This window comes from Strix uralensis, chromosome Z (genome assembly GCF_047716275.1).
Source record: "Strix uralensis isolate ZFMK-TIS-50842 chromosome Z, bStrUra1, whole genome shotgun sequence".
Classification (NCBI taxonomy): domain Eukaryota; kingdom Metazoa; phylum Chordata; class Aves; order Strigiformes; family Strigidae; genus Strix; species Strix uralensis.
Genome location: NC_134012.1, coordinates 48,632,008 through 48,649,437, shown reverse-complemented (window position 1 = coordinate 48,649,437; position 17,430 = coordinate 48,632,008). Strand labels below are relative to the sequence as shown.

Here is a 17,430-nt window from a genome sequence, read left to right as displayed (position 1 = left end):
TCTCGCTGCTGCAGTGGTTGAGTTTTATTTTGCTTTGGAAAAACTGAACAAAAATTTTCATTCCTTTTCCTTTTCCTTGAGGTGGGAGAATTCCTGGAAGTCTCCAAATCGGGTTAAGGGGTGTCTTCATCTTTTTTCCCTGCACTGGGCTGAGTGCATCTCCCAGAAGGGCGGGGTTTGGAAGGCTGGGAGCGCTGACCCGACCAGTCCGAGAGGACTCCTGACAGCAGGGCTGGGCTGCGGCTGTGGCTGCAGGTACTGCGGGGAGATGCTGGGTGTCTGGGTGGGCTGACCTGGCTGGTTTGGTTGTTTTGAGGGCGCTGTACTCTCTGCACCAGCTGCTAATAAGGTGTTTTCTGTCGGCAGGTCTGGTGGCCCATCAGTCTGTGTTCTCAGAGATGAGCCCACAGGAGTCCCTCGCTGGGGCTTGGCTGCAGAGAGCTTTGTGGTATCTTGACAGTGTTTGATATTTCCCAGACAATGCTTAAACCTGCCAGTTGACGCTATTTAACACTCTCCTCTGTAAGAGCCTTCCAGCGGTGATGCCTATCAACTCTGGCTTTCCCTTCAAAGAACTGTTACCAAAAGCTTCTGTATCTTTGTCACTTGCCAAATGCCACCTTGTTGCTTTGGGCTTTTACGTGTTGCCTTTAATTAGGATGTGTGCTCTTCTGTCCAGGGGCTGGTGGGCAGCTCTCTGGTGACCAAATCCAGGAGAAAACAAGAGGGTTTACTGTATTACCTCTTGTACTTGAAGGAACAATCCTTAGCCCGGGTGTCTTTGGACGTGTCTTTTGGGAGGGGGCTACCAGGCCTCCAAATCCAGCAGTTTGTCAGTTTATTCTTTGTCCTGTTTGTGTTTTGCTTCTGGCCCCTAATCTGCAGCAGCAGATTGGGGCTGCGTGATGCACAGAGGTTCGGGGCAGGGTTACCTGTTCCTCCAGGACAGGATCTGCTGATTCAGCTCAGTATTTTAAGCAAGATGGAGCCAAATGAATCCTCCTTGTAGCAAGAGCTGGTAGCCAGGATGGATGAGCAGTTCATTCACAGTTACTGAAACACTGAAGGAAATTCGATTTGTGTGTTTAAAATTGCTTTCTTAACCAATGTTTAGCATCTTGTGGTCTCAGGGGTTAAAATACCTCTGGCAACTTGGATCAGTGTATGGGGATTTAAAAGTGCTCTGGATTAAGCAGGCAACTGAGTTAAACTGCATTTAGCTGATTCCCTGGCTGTGAATAATCCAGCCAACCCTGTGCTGAAGACATCTGGGGCTCGTCTGCTGTTTGCAGTGGAGGTTTCGGACCCTTTCTCGAAGATGTCACCGCTCTGTAAGTTATGGCTGTACTGACCAGAAGTTAGGAGTCACTTTGGGAGTGGCCCCTTGTGATGGAGACTGGAGACCTCTGCTCCTCTGTCCTGGACGTCAGGCAGTGGCTTTCACAGTGGTCCCATCTCTCAGCTCAGCTCTGCTTTCTGTCATTAGGATACAGCTTTGATTTGCCAGGGGTGAGTGAATTGGCACATCCCCTACTGCAGATCTGCACGAGACATACTCCTCTAGCAAGCCATATTCTAGCAAGGTACAGGACAAACTTACAAATACAGAAAGCTGAACCTCCCACTAATTACTCAATGGGAATGCAGCAGGCAGAGCTTTTGGTCTAGATTGCATCCGTGCTGCTGTTAGCTTCAGGAAGCCAGTGCTTCCAGCACTGCATCTTCCTCCACGTTCTCCCCCATGCCCTGGGCAGATCTCTGTTTCAGGGTTGGCCCTGCTGTTCCATGAGCTGTGCCCTCTAGGTGTGGTTATCAAGTGTTAGGACAGACTTTTGGATTTGTGCTGTGTTATTGCAGTGGTTGTGTAAGTCCCAAGTGCAGATGTGAGGTGACAAGTGCCTGTTATTTGGCCCTGACTGCAGGAAGAACTGAACCCCTTCAGCCTTCTCAATCTGGGTGGCGATGAGTGATGGAAAGCAGTTGCATACTTTCAAGGGATCAGTGAAAGGAGGATCCTTTGCTCTGCTCCCTCAACTAAAATGCTCTGCTGGCAAGCAGCAGCTCTGGGTTTGCCTTGATTATTGCAGTGACTGCTTGTTGTGTTTAGTCTGCTGCGCTGTTATAAGCAGTCTCCCTGCGAGCAAGAAACTTGTGAGTGGCTGAGCTGAGATTTCCAGGTTCCTGATCAGAGGAGGGGCTGTCCCAGCCAAATTGGAGTTGGGTTCCTGATTGCATCCCGATAGAAAAGATTATTCATCCAGTGGGAAAAAAGCCCCAAACCGGAACTGCTGTTTTATTGTTTGACATATCTTAGCTGAGCAGATCTTGGCGCTCAGTACGAGTTACAGCTCTGCTTTTCTGAGCCCATGAGCTGGGCTCACTTACAGCTGGCCTGACTCTCAGGAATGCTACCTGCCTTCTGACTTTTCCTGCCTCGTGGGCCTTGGGGGCTTCAGGAACCCTTTTCCTTCTTTCCATCAGCCCATTTATCACATGCTCTACTATCAGGTTGTTTGGGACTCTGGCCTCTCCTCAGTATTTTCTGGCTGAAAGAGTTTGGTTTGTACAAGCAACTGTCTGGATGTCCATCTCTGACTTGCTCTGTCTGTACTCAGCTGACAGACCAGGAAGTGGAACGGGCATCGCTGCTTCCCAGTTAACCCCCTCCTACCACTGCAGGGAGCTCCGGGTGGCTTTGGGGGACCAGACCTTATCATTCCTATAACGTAGGTGACCCTGACTGAGACTGGGACGTGCCCTTTCTGTGTTACTGCTCCAACCATCACCTTTAGTTTTTCCAGGAAAGAGAAACACAAAGAGATGTAGCCCAACATACCAAAAAATCAAATTCTTCCTCCTGACTTTGTGGCGAGAGCCAGTTCAGCCAGAATCACTGACATGCTGCCCTCTTCTCTTCTGGCTGGCACAAGTCTGGCAGCCTGTGTCTCCAAGGGCTTCTTACTGAAAAGGCCCCAGGGCAGACGTTAGCACTTTAAAGTACTTGGAGCAGACACAAATCTGCACCAATTTGTTGCAATCACCCATATTTAAAGGCAAGTGGTACCTTTTATTTCCATGGGATTGTTGGTCCATGGCACATCTGGCACTCCTGTGCACAAGGTCGATGACCTCCCTGCCTTTCTGCTGAATGCTGGGTTTGGCTTTTGTCTTTGGTAGGAAGCAACTGGCATTTTGGTCTCAGCAGATGGCTGCTTAAAAATAAAAAAACACCCAAACTAGGAGACTTTCTCTTCTTTTCCAGGAGCCAAGGACTTTGAAGGCACGTGCTGAGGTTCACTTCCAGAACAAAGGCTGCAGGGTCACAACACACAGTATCTCTTGGAGCCTGTGCTGTAGCTGAGGACAAACGTCTGGTAACTTTAAAGGCAGGTAAAAGTTTATTGTGATCCAGAGAGGTGGGGAATCTCCATCCTGGGAGACATTTAACGCTGCTGGACGCATCCTGCACAATCTGTTTTAACTTTGAAATTGTCCGTTTTGCGCAGAGGGGTTGGACCAGAGACATCCAAAGTCTCTTCCTCCTAAATTTTTCCGTGTTTCTCTACCTGATCGTGCTGATGACCCATGCAGTCTGCTTTATGAGTGAAAGGAAGAGAAAAATCATTGTAAAACATGGAGAATTGTGTCAATATTGCTGTCTGCTGCAAGCTCTGCCAGGGAGCAGATGCTAGCTGCCTTTTCTCTTCTAGATGAATTTGTTTGACTGGAAAGGCAACTGCTGTTGCTGTGAAGTGTCCCGATGAACCTGTACATAGACCTGGGGCAAGTGGGAATGACAAGGGGGGAATTTGGAAAGGCAGGGAGCCCATGCTGGCAGCAGCCCCTGCCCTGCTCGGAGACCAAGCAGGACTCTGGGAGTGATGTGCTGGGGAGGAGCTCCTTGTATTGCTTCTTTCCTCAAGAGCAGCTGTTTCAGGCTTACCTGGATTATGACCATAATGAGAGAGGGTTTCTTGTTGGGCGTACATCCCCAGGAGGGGTTGCACTTGATGTCTGACCTTTGTTTTCATTTCATACCAGGTGTTTCTAGGCCTTGAAATTTTTCTGTGGGCTCAAGGGGACAGTTAAGTCAAAGAGGACGAGAGTAGGGAGACAGGATGTGTGCAAGGGTTGTGCTTTTGTGTTGTAGCTTTTGTGGGAGACAGACAAGCTTTGTGGGTCAAGAACAGCAGGACTAATGATGGGCATTTCTGGAGGGTTGTGTGCCTTCAGAGCTCTCGGCAAATGTCAGCCAGTTTGTCTGCTGCCCTGCAAATGCTGCTTGCTTGGAAGGAGAAATCCGACTGTCCCAAGTGAATCCTTCTCCTCAGCTGCTTTTCAGCTCACTTTGCCAGAGAGACTGAAAAAAGGGCTTCCCTTATGTGCAGGGACTGTGGATTGCACAGAGATACAGCCCAGCAAGCTTGAAAGCATGGAGGGGCCAGTCCAACCTCCCCAGGGCCCTCTCCCAAGTTCAGGGCAGGGAGGGACCAGTGTGTCCAACGAGACAGAAAAGCTCTCTGAGCTGTGGAGAGGAAGGAAGCTAAGCCCAGGGATCGAAGCTGCCATTATAGACTCAGATGTCCTGTCTGAAGGGAGGTTGGCTACCTCATCTGCTGCCTCTGCCTGGGGAGGGAGGGCTTGCAAAGTGGTGGAGGAGGGAGCTGTGTTCTGCCAGCAGCTGGAGCCTCCCAGAGTCAGCCTGCAAAGCTGTCACTGCTCTTGCTCGTGGAGAAGAAGTGTTACTGACAAGCTGGCTTCCTGACCAGTCTCCTTGCTGGGCTGGTTACCCAGATCTGCTCCATAAGGAGGTTCATCAGTTCCCCTGCAGCCCAGCTATTCCTTGGGACGGTTTGATGTAGCTGGCTTGGTTAATACCAGATGTATTTTTAATGAGATATCATTTGTAAAAGGAGTTCCCAGTGCTGGTGAGACCAGACAGGGAAAAAAAAAGTTTCCAAACAGGTTTGGAAACCTCTGACTTCTAGTCATAGGAAAATTAAACAGAAGCCATCTTTCTGCATTCAGCCCAGCGACGTACTGTGAACCTGTCTGGGAGAAATCAGCATCCAGTTCCTGATTAAAAAGGTGGGAGCAACAGCCAGGGAGGGTTAAAAGAAGGTATGTGCCTTGAGGCTGTGCTAAAGGGAAACCCTAGATATTTGTTTCTCAGTCAGAAGTTCAGCTGATGGATGCCTCTAGAAGGTCCTGGTGCCTGGGCATAATTTTACTTGCCCTGCTCTGTTTTTCTTTAGAGATGGAAGATGCTGAAGGCTGAAGGCATCAGCTGGGTGCTTGGTGCCCTTCCATTTCGCTCTTCAAGGGTTTTAGGTGGGTGGCCAAGGCCGGAGGCAGGCAGCTGTAACCTGGCTGCAGATGTGCCGGGCATCGAAGCCCACAGCAAATGGGGAGTGTGACACCTCGTGTCTTCTGTGGGACAGGACCCTGCTTGTAGGCAGTTACTGGAGAAAATCTGATGCATAATAGACTTACACCTTAATTCTGCTGTGCAATATCATCTGCATCACAGTTCTATCCACCAAGCTGAGATGCTTTTTTCTCTGCCTTTCAGGACTGCTGTAGGCACATACTTTAAGGAATGCTGATCTAGCCAACATGCTGTAAGGATATGGAGAAGGTAAAGTTTGTCAGTAAAACTTTTTGTTCCCATCGAGTTAGTCTGGTAAAAGATACCATTTTCTACTAAGAAAGTTTATTCTGTATGTTGTGAAAAACACTAGGCTGCTCAGAGAGGCTGATGACAGAGAGGATAGCTAAGCCTCTCTGCAGCATTCACAGCACCGTGTTGAATGTGAGCTGTTTGCTTGTCCTTGTGACTTTGCCTTTTCCCAAATCTGTATTGCTGAACTGGCCTGGCAGGTAGGAACGTTGAGTCCCTGTGAGATCAAACACCTTGCCTGGTCCCTGGCAGAGCTGTGATGAGATGAGTGCAAATTTGTGACCTTCAGTGTCACCCTTGGTCCATCTTAGGTGTTGCCTCTGTCGTGGGGGGGATTTTTTTTCTATCTATAGGAAAGAGGAAAAAGTTTTGGGTTGGTTCAGGAAATGGGGAAGGTTTCTTCTCTGGCCTAGTTGCCCTGGAAGTTCCCGTGCGGTTTTGTAAGGGAAAGTGTCAGGGCTGTGTCTGTGGTGGAGCTCACGGGGGATGCTCTGGGCATAGCAATGAAGCAAACACCTTGGAGGGAAGGGTGATGGATATATGTACCTTCTCTTATGCTCTTGCTTACAGGACATCACCTGGGTCTGCTGAGGCTTCCTGGAGTGCTTGAATACTTGAACTAGAGGCTGTGGGATAGGAGTGTGATTCCCACAGGCCCTGCCGGGGATCCCAGCTCAGGTACCGGGACTTTGCTGCTGGGTTTGCTGGTGCCTGGAGGCAGAGATGTGCTGGAGAGGCTTGAGACATGGTGGCTGTTCCAGCCAGCACCCCGCTCCTCACTGTTTGCAGGGACAGGATGGTCCCGGACGTGGCACAGTCCTCACATGTTGTCTTTCCTGATTGCAGATGAATTTCTTCCTGACAAAGGATCTCTTATTTACCAAGATTTCATCTGCTCCTGCTGTTTACTGCCCACCTGAAATCCTCCTTGTCTCCTGCTGGCCTTGTTGTTGTCCTTCCAGGAGCAGCCAGTTGTGCCTCTGCCGCAGTGGGGCGAGGGATGGAGTCGGATGGGGTCAGTGGTTGGCAGCTGACAGCTGCTTTTGGTTTCCATCTGTTCCCCTCTTCCCTTTTAATGAGATCGGGTGCCAGGATGCACTAGGAAGACTTTTCAGTGTGAGAGGAAGTCACAAGTGGGGTACTCAGATCCCTGTTTTCATCCTTGGCAGAGAGAGGCTGCTCAAACCAAACCTGCACCCTCTTGAGCTGCTCCTATAACAGACCTGGTAATGGGAAGCAAAAGCTCTGCTGTGAGGCTGACAGCTCCGGGTTGGGTGGATCTGTCCTGCACCGCTGAGCCTTGAAACTCGGAGATGTTTTTGCTGGTGGTCACTGAAATGCAAACATGGCTGATTCTGGACCCACTGGGGTGCCTATCTTTTAATTTTTTATCCTCCTTTTTTTTTTTTTTTTTTTTTTTTTTAATGTGGCTACTGTCTTGTCTTCTAAAATCCCAGCTGTTTTCAATGATATCAGTGGCTTGGCAGATTCATTCTTTCAGGCCTTTGGTGCTCCCTGCACAGACCGATCAGCATTTCTGATGAACCAGTCTGATTTCACGAGTGGCTCCACTCCTGCTTTGTGTTTTGAAGGGTTTTCCCCTCTGCTTTTGAGGCCGTGTGCTTATTACAGAGCTGTTTTTTCACGAGTGGGAAGGTTTCTCTCAAGGAGAATCTGCAGATGTTTGGGGCTGGTTTTGTTACTGGCTCTTTGATTCATGGTAGTTCTTGGGATGTGTGAAGGGTGGGAAGAGGTTCAAAGGAAGAACCTGAAGAGCTCGTTTAACAGTTCAGCTTGGACGATCTCTATGTGGAAAATGAAAACTTGCCTTTCTGCTCCCACTGCCAGGATGTGATGTGCTGGGAGTCAGCATGGAGACCTCGATCACGTCAAAGCTGTGGAGTCTGACAGTACTTCCACGGCAGAGAGCAGAGGCTCTTTTGTGGGGTGCACTAGGTGCCCTGTTTAAAAATCATAAAGCCCTGGCTCAGGTTCCAGTCCAGGACTGCCTCTGTGTGGCTGTTCTTTAACAAAATGCCCATTTTTTTTTGGCAAAAGACTTTTGGATACAAATGCAGTCAAATATTTGACAAATCCAGCAATTGCTTTGGGATTTTGCTTGAGTTCAAACTCAGCAGTTGTGGCTGTTGCATGGTTGTATTAAGCCTCTGAAGGCAACTGCCCAGAGCAGGTAAAACTACATTCCACTTTGCCTTTTTTCTTGATGCCTGTTCACATTGTAACTTCCTCGCCCAGCAGAGCTGGTGCCTTCAGGCTGCCCCAGCACCTCTTGGCACAGCCCGTGTGCTGCAGGGAGCTGCACCCGCTGGCCTGGCAGTGGCAAGGAGACCAGTTTGTCCCTTCAGTGCTTCACAAGGCATAAAGAAAGCAAGTTGCTCCTTTCCCAGCACTGCTTCTGAACACGCTGTGGTGCTTTGTAGCTGCCGTGACTGTGCCTGGGGCTCCTGTGGGCTGAGGCTGAAATGCATGTCACGGGCTGGGTTTGTCCCTTCCCTGTGTCCCACTTACAGCTCTTGTTTTTTCTAATCTTCCTCTCCTTTGCTTCAAATCACAGAAACAGATGTTGGTGTTTGAAAGCGCCCTGCAGGAGAGGTACTGGACCTGCTGGGGCTTTGGATGACTGATTTGCTGTGAAACCAGGAGCCAAGGAGACCCGTCCCACTGCAAATGGAGCTGCCAAGTGATGCCAGAAGCTGCAAATGCAAACCAAGCTGTGGTGGACCAGGTAAAGCACATTGTTTTTTTTTCTTGTCCTGGAGAAGTTGGAGGGAAGGACCACTTGTGGTATTTAGCGTGGTCCTTGGAGCTGACCATGGAATGATCTTGCTGGGCTGTGGGTGCTCAGGTATTGCCATGGTTTTAAATGCATGAGATGTCCAGTGGTAGAGAGTTGCCATGTGCTTGGGCTCTGAAGGAGGCTCTGTGCCCTCCTTGGGTGGAGGAGAGGAGGGCCTGGTGCTCCCCAGCCTGTGGTGCCCCATGGCACAGGGTGGGATGGAGAATGCCCTGGCAGGACCCTGCCAGCTGAGGAGAAGAGCTGGGTGTGGAGGAGGAGAGACTGACCCCTGCTCTGCCTCTGTGACTGTGAAAGGCCACTAAGCCCTGCCCCTACAGTGCACTGGTACTGCAGTGTGTTTCTGCCCTCAATATGGTGGGGACTTAGGTGTCTTTTAGCTGCCAGAGGGAACACAAGGCCAGGAGAGTTGGGATTAAGGTAGAGTGAGCCCCAGAACAACTATCGAAGCATCCTGTAACTGTGTAGGTGATCAGTGCCCTTGACAACTGTCCACTTTCTTGTTTAGGCTGAGATGCCTAAGGGCAGTACCCTGCTGAGTCAGGCCTGAACCTCCATCCAGAATCGACCCATCTTCCTGTGGCGTTGTCTCCTGGCAGTCACAGCCTCACAGTTACTGCCTTGCTGACCTCCATGTCAGAGATTCCCCTTGAGCTGTGATTAACTTGTTGAGGCTTGTAAATTTTCTTCTGCATTTACACAAAGACAGCTGGCTGGATTAAATGGTTTCATAGTATTACAGAAAAGGAAAACCTAGGAGGCATTACATTTGTTGGGGCCAAGGACTTTGATTTGTTTCAAAAAGTAGTGGGGAAAAATGAGTTTACTCTTTTTGGATTTCGTGGTTGCACCGCTAATGTCAGGGTGTGCAAAATGTAGACATTTGAGATATTGTCTTCATTTAGAAAAGGAGTAGAGAACCAGCTCAGGGTTTGGAAGTGAGATGTAAAATAAACAGAAAGTGAGGAAAAAAATTGATTCCGAACATGGGAATAGAAAGGGAGAAAGCAAACCCAGGGCTGTGTGTTGAGGTGTGTGCTACCAAAAAAATCAATGTTCTCCCCTGCAATGTGGGATTGCATTGCTCAGGGGAAGGCAGGAGAAACATGTCTGAAAGGAGCCAACTTTATTTCCCTTCTTTCTCAGAAGAAAACAAGTACAAACCCTGCTTGGATTAGAGAGGATTATGGGCTGCCCATTTGGGAATTCATGTTTGGGACTTCGTGACGATGCAGCTGGGTAAGTGATCTCACTGCAGTTATTTGGTAGGAAACCTTTTGATAGCATCTAAAATGGTTTGAGTGTCGCAGTCAGTCCCTTCGTTGAGCGCTGGAGTTCTTCCTTCATGGGTTAAAACGGGGGAAGGGAATGCTCCCATGGATGGTGTAAGCTGTCTGTGCCAGCACTGCCCTCCTCTCCCTTGGTCCTCACTGCAGCCCTTGTCTTTGTCTTTGCTGCAGCTCCATGTCCTCTGCAAGACACCAGCTGTGCCCAGTTACTCTGTGGGTTCGATCTGGTGAGTGCAGCACTGATGCCAGGAAAGACGTTTCTGATGTGCCTGTGTCACCCCCCAGGGGCTCTGGTCCTGGTGTCCAGAAGCTGGGCAGTGCCTGTGCTGGGGCTTTGTCTCGGAGTCTGCAGCAGGGCTGTGGGGGGATGCAGGCTGATGGTACCCTGTGTCCTTCTGGCACTGCAGCAAGAGAGAGGTTAATAATGCCACACACCTGCTGCTGGCCTTGGCTGTACTCTCGTGTGTTTCTGCAGGAGGATGAGAGCTGTCAGTGGCATTTCCCAGGGGATGGGGGAAGGATTTTCAGCCCTGTAGAGCAGCTGCCTGCGTGAACCAACAGTTCCCTGTGCCTCTGAAGAGAGCAGGGCCAGCAGCCTGCTTTGGTCAGACCCTGCTAGGATGGAGGAGGGTGGCTTGTGTGAAGTGCTGAGGGGGCTGGCTTGCTTCTGTGCTGGGCTGTGTGCCAGTGTGATCCCCGCTCCATGCCCTGGGCTGCTCCACATGTGTCCTCTTGGAGTCAGAAATGCAGGCAGCCAGCTGAGAGCCAAGTGTGAGCTGGGAGTGATGGCTCCAAGCTGAGCTTACTGGTAACAGTTGGATATTGTGCAGGAAAGCAGAGGGGAGCTCATGGGGCAGAGGGAGTGTTGGCAAGGGAAGAGGGGCTTGTTGGTCCCTGAGGGAGCAGAGGTCGGTATGTCCAACCCCAGGAATGGAGAGGGGGCAGCGATATAAACCCCGTCCCTCCTCTGACTCCATGGTCCTGAGCATCCACGGTGGTGAAATTTCAGCTTCTGGGCTCTCTTTTTGAAAGCGTAGGTCTCCCCTAGGGGTAGTGGCTGATGCTTCCTTTTGTGGCTGGCTTGCAAGCCTTCTTGGAACCGATAAGCCCGGTCATTGGGAAGAAGCCCGGAAGAGACTTGGTCCTCCTTCAACTTCCCTGTCTCAGCTGCACCCGTGTACCTGGGCAGGGAGCTCTGTGAAAGGGGGGATTGTCTGAGGAGTTTTCCATCTCCAGGCATGGTGAGGCCCAGGACTGGGTCAGAGAGCGGAGCAGGGTCAGCAAGGGACTGGCTGTAGCCGCTGCCCCGTGCCGGGGTAATGCACCCAGGGCTGCAGCTGTGCTGGAGCTTGGCGGGTGTGCTGGAGGCAGTTTCAGGACCTGCTTGCTGTGCTCACTGGGGGCTTTGGGCGTTGAGCATCCCTGTCCCCTCTGCCTCCGTGTCCCGGAGATGCCCGCCTCCCCCCACCCCCGGCACATCACCGCTGTTGCCATGGCAGTTTGGGGGCCAGCCAGGATGCCCAGTTGCCCTGGAAATGGGGGAAACAGCCTGTCTGGCATTGGGGATCCTCCCGTGAGTGTGTCCCCGTGGCCCTTGCGGAGTGAGAGAGGTGAGGGGTCCTGGGGTGGGGGGGGTGGCTGTGTCCCCTCCCCGACCGAAAGCCGAAGGGTGGCTCTGGGTGCCGGTGCTGCCAGGAGGCTCACCCATGGGCAGGGGGGGTCTTGGGAGCGAGGCTGAGCAGGGACCGGGGCTGCGGGGGAACTCGGGGGGGGTGGTGACACCCCCTGCCCCATGCCGCAGGGCTGGGGGCATCCCTTGTGCAAGAGTGGGGTGCCTGGGGCAGGGTGGTGCCCGGGGCAGGGGGCCCACGGTCCTGCCCAACCTCTGCTGGCCGTGGGCTGTGCTCACCCTCCTGTGGGATCTGTGTCCCTGCACGGCAGCCGCTGGTCTGGGGAGGGTCTGAGGGGGGAGGTTGGCCCCGGAGCACAGGGCAGGGGGGGCTCTTGTGCTGGGCGAGAGGCACCTGGAGGATGAAGCACTTTCCCTGTCAGGGGCTGGGAGCTGGAGCCTCTTCTCCCCCCAAGCGGAGCTGGGCAGGGAGCAAGCTTTGCTGCCAGAGAGAGAAAGTGCCGGCCTGTCTCCCTTTCTTCCCCGGGGCTGCGGCTGTGAGTGCACCCGGGCTGTGGGTGAAACGTGGAGGGAGGGGGGCTGCCTGCCTTGCCGCCGCTGGCCTTGCCTCCACCATCCCCTGTGCAGAGAAGGTGAGTGAGCGGCTGTGTGGTGTTTGGCTGCCGGCCAGGTTTAAACAACAATATGGCCAAAATGAAAAAAAAAATACTGACCAAAGTCAATCATCTTGTGATCCTATAAATAGCAATCCTGAGTAAGACCCTTTGAGCTCTCCGGGATCACAGCAGGCTGTGACCCAGTATCTCTGAGTTGAGATGCCTCTCAGGGTAGATATCACGAGGATTTCAAATAATAGATTTCTTGAAGATTTCAAAGGAAGATTTCCAAGATCATCTGCTGATAGATGCCAGTGAAGATAAAGGGTTCAACGATTGTCTGCTGACAAATGCTGATGATGGAGAATAGTGAGTAATTCACTACAATCAGATTTCTCCAAAGTTTCAAAGATTGTTTGGTACCAATAATTTACTATTATAGGTTAAATTCTGTATCTGTGTGTGTGTGTGTTTGTGTTTGCACATTCGATTTAGGAAACTTCATAGTGTTGATTATAACAAATTCTGTTAAATCACTCTGATAATTGGTTGATGATTAAATATTGTTAAAAATCATTCAATCTAATCTTGTGGTTTACCGTAACAGTGTGAAGTGCTAAGGCTTGGACAATAAGCCCAAGCCAGAGTTGACCTATAGATGAATCCTGTACATTTTATAACTGATAACCATTGTGCTAATAGGTATTATACTAAGTTATAGCAAACCAACTATTCTGATGTAAAAGGTGGGAATACTGAAGCCTGAGCAACAGGCCCTGAACTGAAACTGCTAACTCCGTGTGTAGTCATTAGTGAAATATGCATAGAAGATGTAGCTTAAACATCATAAAACATGTCTATGTTGAATGTATCCTTATATTTCTTTATGTGTGAGCAAATAACAAGGCCACAGAAACAGTTGTCTGGCCTTGTGACCTTGCTCATAAATTAACTAGATAAGCAGGGAAACTCCCTTAGCTTCTCCCTTAAGCCCTGGCCAGGCTCTGGGGGGAACCTAATGTGAGATGAAAACCAGATATTTCCCCTTAAAACAAAGGTGCCAGCTATTCTGGCTTACTGATTTTTAGGTATATAAGGCTGGGCCCGCTCACAGCGACTTTGGAAGCCTCACCTACGGGTGGACGCACCGCGTAGGATTTCCCACTTGCAGGGAAAGGTTCTCCAAACCCTCGCTGTAACCGGGGCTCCCCAGCGACTGCGGATCTGGATGATGGTAACGTATGCAAGTGGTGATGGATCTTTCTTAATCACTGTTCTCTCTCTCAGGTAGTAATGATTTGATGCATTACCCTGTATTTTCCTATTTGTTTAAGTGCACTGTTCTGTCTTTTCTTACTGTATGTTTTCTGTATTATTCTGTTATATTATTTAGTTATTTCTAGTAAAATACGCCTGCTCTTTTCACTCTGGTGTCTGAGTTCAATTGATATCCCTGATCAGCAAAACACAGTGTTAATAAATCTTTAATTACTGCTACCTCAAATTGTGTAGGATCCATAATCACTCGTTCCCCCACAAATTGGTGTAATAAGAGTTACCATTTATATTAATAAGAGTTACCCTTTATATTAATTCCATTAGACATAAGCTGTTGACCAAGTCTGCGACTAAGCCTGGATCCAGCCTCACCTAGACGTCTCTCTGAGAAGGAGTTTAGAAAGCAAGGGGGTGTGTTCTGAACTCGAGACTCAACGGGAGGTCTTCCTTACCCTTTGTACCTCTCCCATTAGGCATAAACCATTGACCAAGTCTGGGATTAAGATTGAATGTAGCTGCATCTAAGCTCCGTCAGGAATTTAGAAAGCAAGGGGGTCCATTCTGAACTTTGTGACTGAACAGGAGGGTCTCCCTTACCTTTTTACGTTTCTGGTCTCTGTGTAAATAATTTTAAATAAATTCTAACTTGATTTTCCTTTGTATGTTTCTTCTATGTAGTAAGTCATAGAGTGAATGTTGCCATAGAACTTTGCGAAGGCACACTTTTATAACATCACATTAAAATCACTTTTTGCTAATACCTTCCATAGTGTCTCTTCAAGTGATCTAAAACACCCACCCACAACACACCTGCCCGGGACCCCAAGGGCCCTGGGCACCCCCTGCCAGGCGGTGGCCTGGGCCAGCTGGCAGGTGACAGTGTGGACCTGGGCAGGCTCATGGGACACCAGCAGCACCATGACAGAGGGCAGCACTCAGGCAGGGATCAGCGGTGACATGGCTGGGGTGGTGAAGCTCCCGCCAGGCACCTCTGATGCCGTCAGCAGCTGGATAGGGAACCTCTCTGCAGGGGGAAGTGAAGAGGGGTGATGGGGTGAGAGCCTGGCAGGCAGAGCTGGCGGGGGAGTTCCCTGGAGAGCAGGAGCCTGAGGAGGAGCGGGAGCCTGCTGCTGTACCTACCATGGTGGTTGGGCAGTGCGGGGTCTGTTTGGGGCAAACAGGGTTTTGGGAGTCTGGCCCCATGGCGATCATCCCACCAGCACCTGCTTCAGCCAGCCTTACAGGGTTTTGCTTCTTCACACCACAACTCCCATCTCAGCGGTTCCCCATCCTGCTGAGTTCCTGTCTTCAATGAGTCTTTCCCATCCCCACAATGGTTTCCCATGTCAATGATGATTTCTCAGCCCCGTGATGGTTTCCTATCCCAACAGTCTCCCCAGATCTGCAATCTCCCATCGCAAGCATGATTTTTTTGGGGGAGGTGAATTTTGTGTCCAAGGGGAAGGGATGGGGCCGGCACCAGTGGCCCTGCAATGCCGACGTGTGTGTGCTGCCCCATCCTGCCCCAACCGTGGGGATGAGCGGGGGGTTGGGGTGCTTTTGGGTTGGTGTTGTCCTCTTCCTCTCCACTCCCAACTGCGGTAGAACTGGTGCTGGTACTGCTACTGTGTGGCCATGATGGGGAGCTGTCACCAAAATTTGGCAACTGGCTCGTGCTGACCAAGGACAGAGGCTGGGACACAACATACAGGATTACAAAGGGAATTCTTTTATTCATGCCCATGCATGTGCAATTTCAGACACAAATGCAGCTGCAGCTGCCATTCCGGCTGCAGATACCACTGCAGATGCAAATACTACTCCAGATGGAACTACAGAAAGGATTTGCACTGCGGACACCACTGCAGATGCGTTATCAATGCAGATACAGTTACAGGTACAGTTACAGGTCCAGGCACCATTAGAGAGACAGATACTGGCACTATCAGAAATACAGGCACTGGCTCCATCACCTGTGTCAATATAATTACAGACACAGACTCACACTGAATTGCAGATACAGTTGCAGATGAGGCACAAAATAGCTACAATTCCAGATGCAGTTTAGGATACAAGTACAATCACAGATACAAGGACACATTCAACCAGACAAGCAGCGGCAGATACAGCAAGTGACACCATGACTGACTGAGGTACCGTGAGACAGAGGAGCTGTTACACATAAAGGCACTGACACAAATACAGCACCAGCACAGAGCTGTGCTGCCACAGGCAGAGGTAACTAACGGGTAACTGCACGAACAGCCACCGACAGAGATAGGGATGAGGATATAGAGATGGATACAAATACAGTGACAGACGTTGGTACAACTCCAGAGATGGGCACAATTACACGTTGTTCTTCCTCTACGCAGGCAAAGGAAGAGCTATAGATATGGGCACTGGAACACACTCAGATGCAATTGCTGACACAGATACAGTCGGACGTACAGAAACAATTACACATACATGTTATAAATGCAGAGGCAGAGCCAGAAAATAACTTTTAAAAATTTATTGCAATAAGAACAAGTAAAACAAAAAGGCTCGGTACTCCGGTGAGCCGGGGGGGGGTTTCCACTCCGCACCGACGGACACCAGGTGGAGCTGTGCCACCCCCCTTATAGTCTACCCTCATGCATATTCACAAAATGGGCGTAATTCTCCCCAAAAGGTTTCCACTTCCTGGCTGCGCAAGCGCAATAGAGTTTCTTGAGACTTCCCCTGTCTGCACATGCACAGTAGAGCCTCTCGAACTTTCCCGGGTCTTTCTGGTGTTGCTAGGGACTTCTGACAGGGTCCCTCTAGTACTTTTCCATTTGCGCAATAGCAGCCCATAGGAGTCTGTGTTTACAGAAAAGAACTCTGAACCATTTTAACAACAAAACCACAGTAAATCCCCTTTAACTTATATACATTGCAAAGTACCTGCAGCATACCTGCCCTTCACATTAAAGTCACCATATTTTACAACACGAATCACCACCATATTCTTCACATACAGGTACCAGTTCCACTACACGTACCAATAAACACGTCCCAGGTGCTGTAAGGAACTGAAGGAATTGATGCCTCAAACATTCATCGACACAGAAAACCTCCAGGACAAGCTGTGGCCTTTGGGTTAGTTGAAGGAATGTCCCCCAGGGAAGCGGGAGTGTATAGAAGGCTGCACCCCCCGCTGCCTTGCAGCTGCACTGACAAACTCCTCAGATGAGGCTCAAAGGGGGGAAAGTGGACTGAGTGAAACCAGGTGTCTCCCCTCAGGCACAAGTACCCCTCAGCCCGACACTCTGAGGCTCTGTTGTGCAAGCCAGGCACCGTGCTTGCCCTGCTAATGACTTCACACCTTCGCCGCTGAAGTGGTAACAAGAACTGGTAAGAGGGGATCACCTCTGGGGTGACCAATAAGAAGTGTAAAGTCAGCAAAAATCTCTGGAACAGAGGAAAAACCAAAGCTGGGCAGGGCGAGTACGGCCACCCACCGGCTCAACTGGAACCCGCTCCACCTTTATCCTCGTCTCTCATGGAAATAAGTTTATGGAGTTCCCGCCCCTCTTGTCTAGTATGCTAATGAGCTGATAAAATGAACTTAAAAGGGGACAGAAACTTTGCTGGGTGTGCACCCACCACCCAGGATCACTGGACATGAGACAGCGCTGGATCCAGGGGTGCTGATCTGGATTTGACTCTCCTGTGCCTTGCCTTTCCTTTCCTTTCCTTTCCTTTCCTTTCCTTTCCTTTCCTTTCCTTTCCTTTCCTTTCCTTTCTTCCTTTCCTTTCCTTTCCTTTCCTTTCCTTTCCTTTCCTTTCCTTTCCTTTCCTTTCCTTCCTTTCCTTTCCTTTCCTTTCCTTTCCTTTCCTTTCCTTTCCTTTCCTTTCCTTTCCTTTCCTTTCCTTTCCTTTCCTTTCCTTTCCTTTCCTTTCCTTTCCTTTCCTTTCCTTTCCTTTCCTTTCCTTTCCTTTCCTTTCCTTTCCTTTCCTTCCTTTCCTTTCCTTTCCTTTCCTTTCCTTTCCTTTCCTTTCCTTTCCTTTCCTTTCCTTTCCTTTCCTTTCCTTTCCTTTCCTTCTTATAGATTTATAAGAGACCATGTTGCTCATTATCCTTTTCCAAGTCTAAATTGTTTTCTACTGCAAATAAA

The 17,430-nt window shown here is 50.0% G+C and overlaps 1 pseudogene; it reads right to left on the bottom strand.

The window, feature by feature from the left end:
- LOC141938256 (hydrocephalus-inducing protein homolog) overlaps positions 1-14,208 on the bottom strand; it is a 141,128-nt pseudogene extending 126,920 nt beyond the window's left edge.
- Between the last annotated feature and the right edge of the window lie 3,222 nt (positions 14,209-17,430).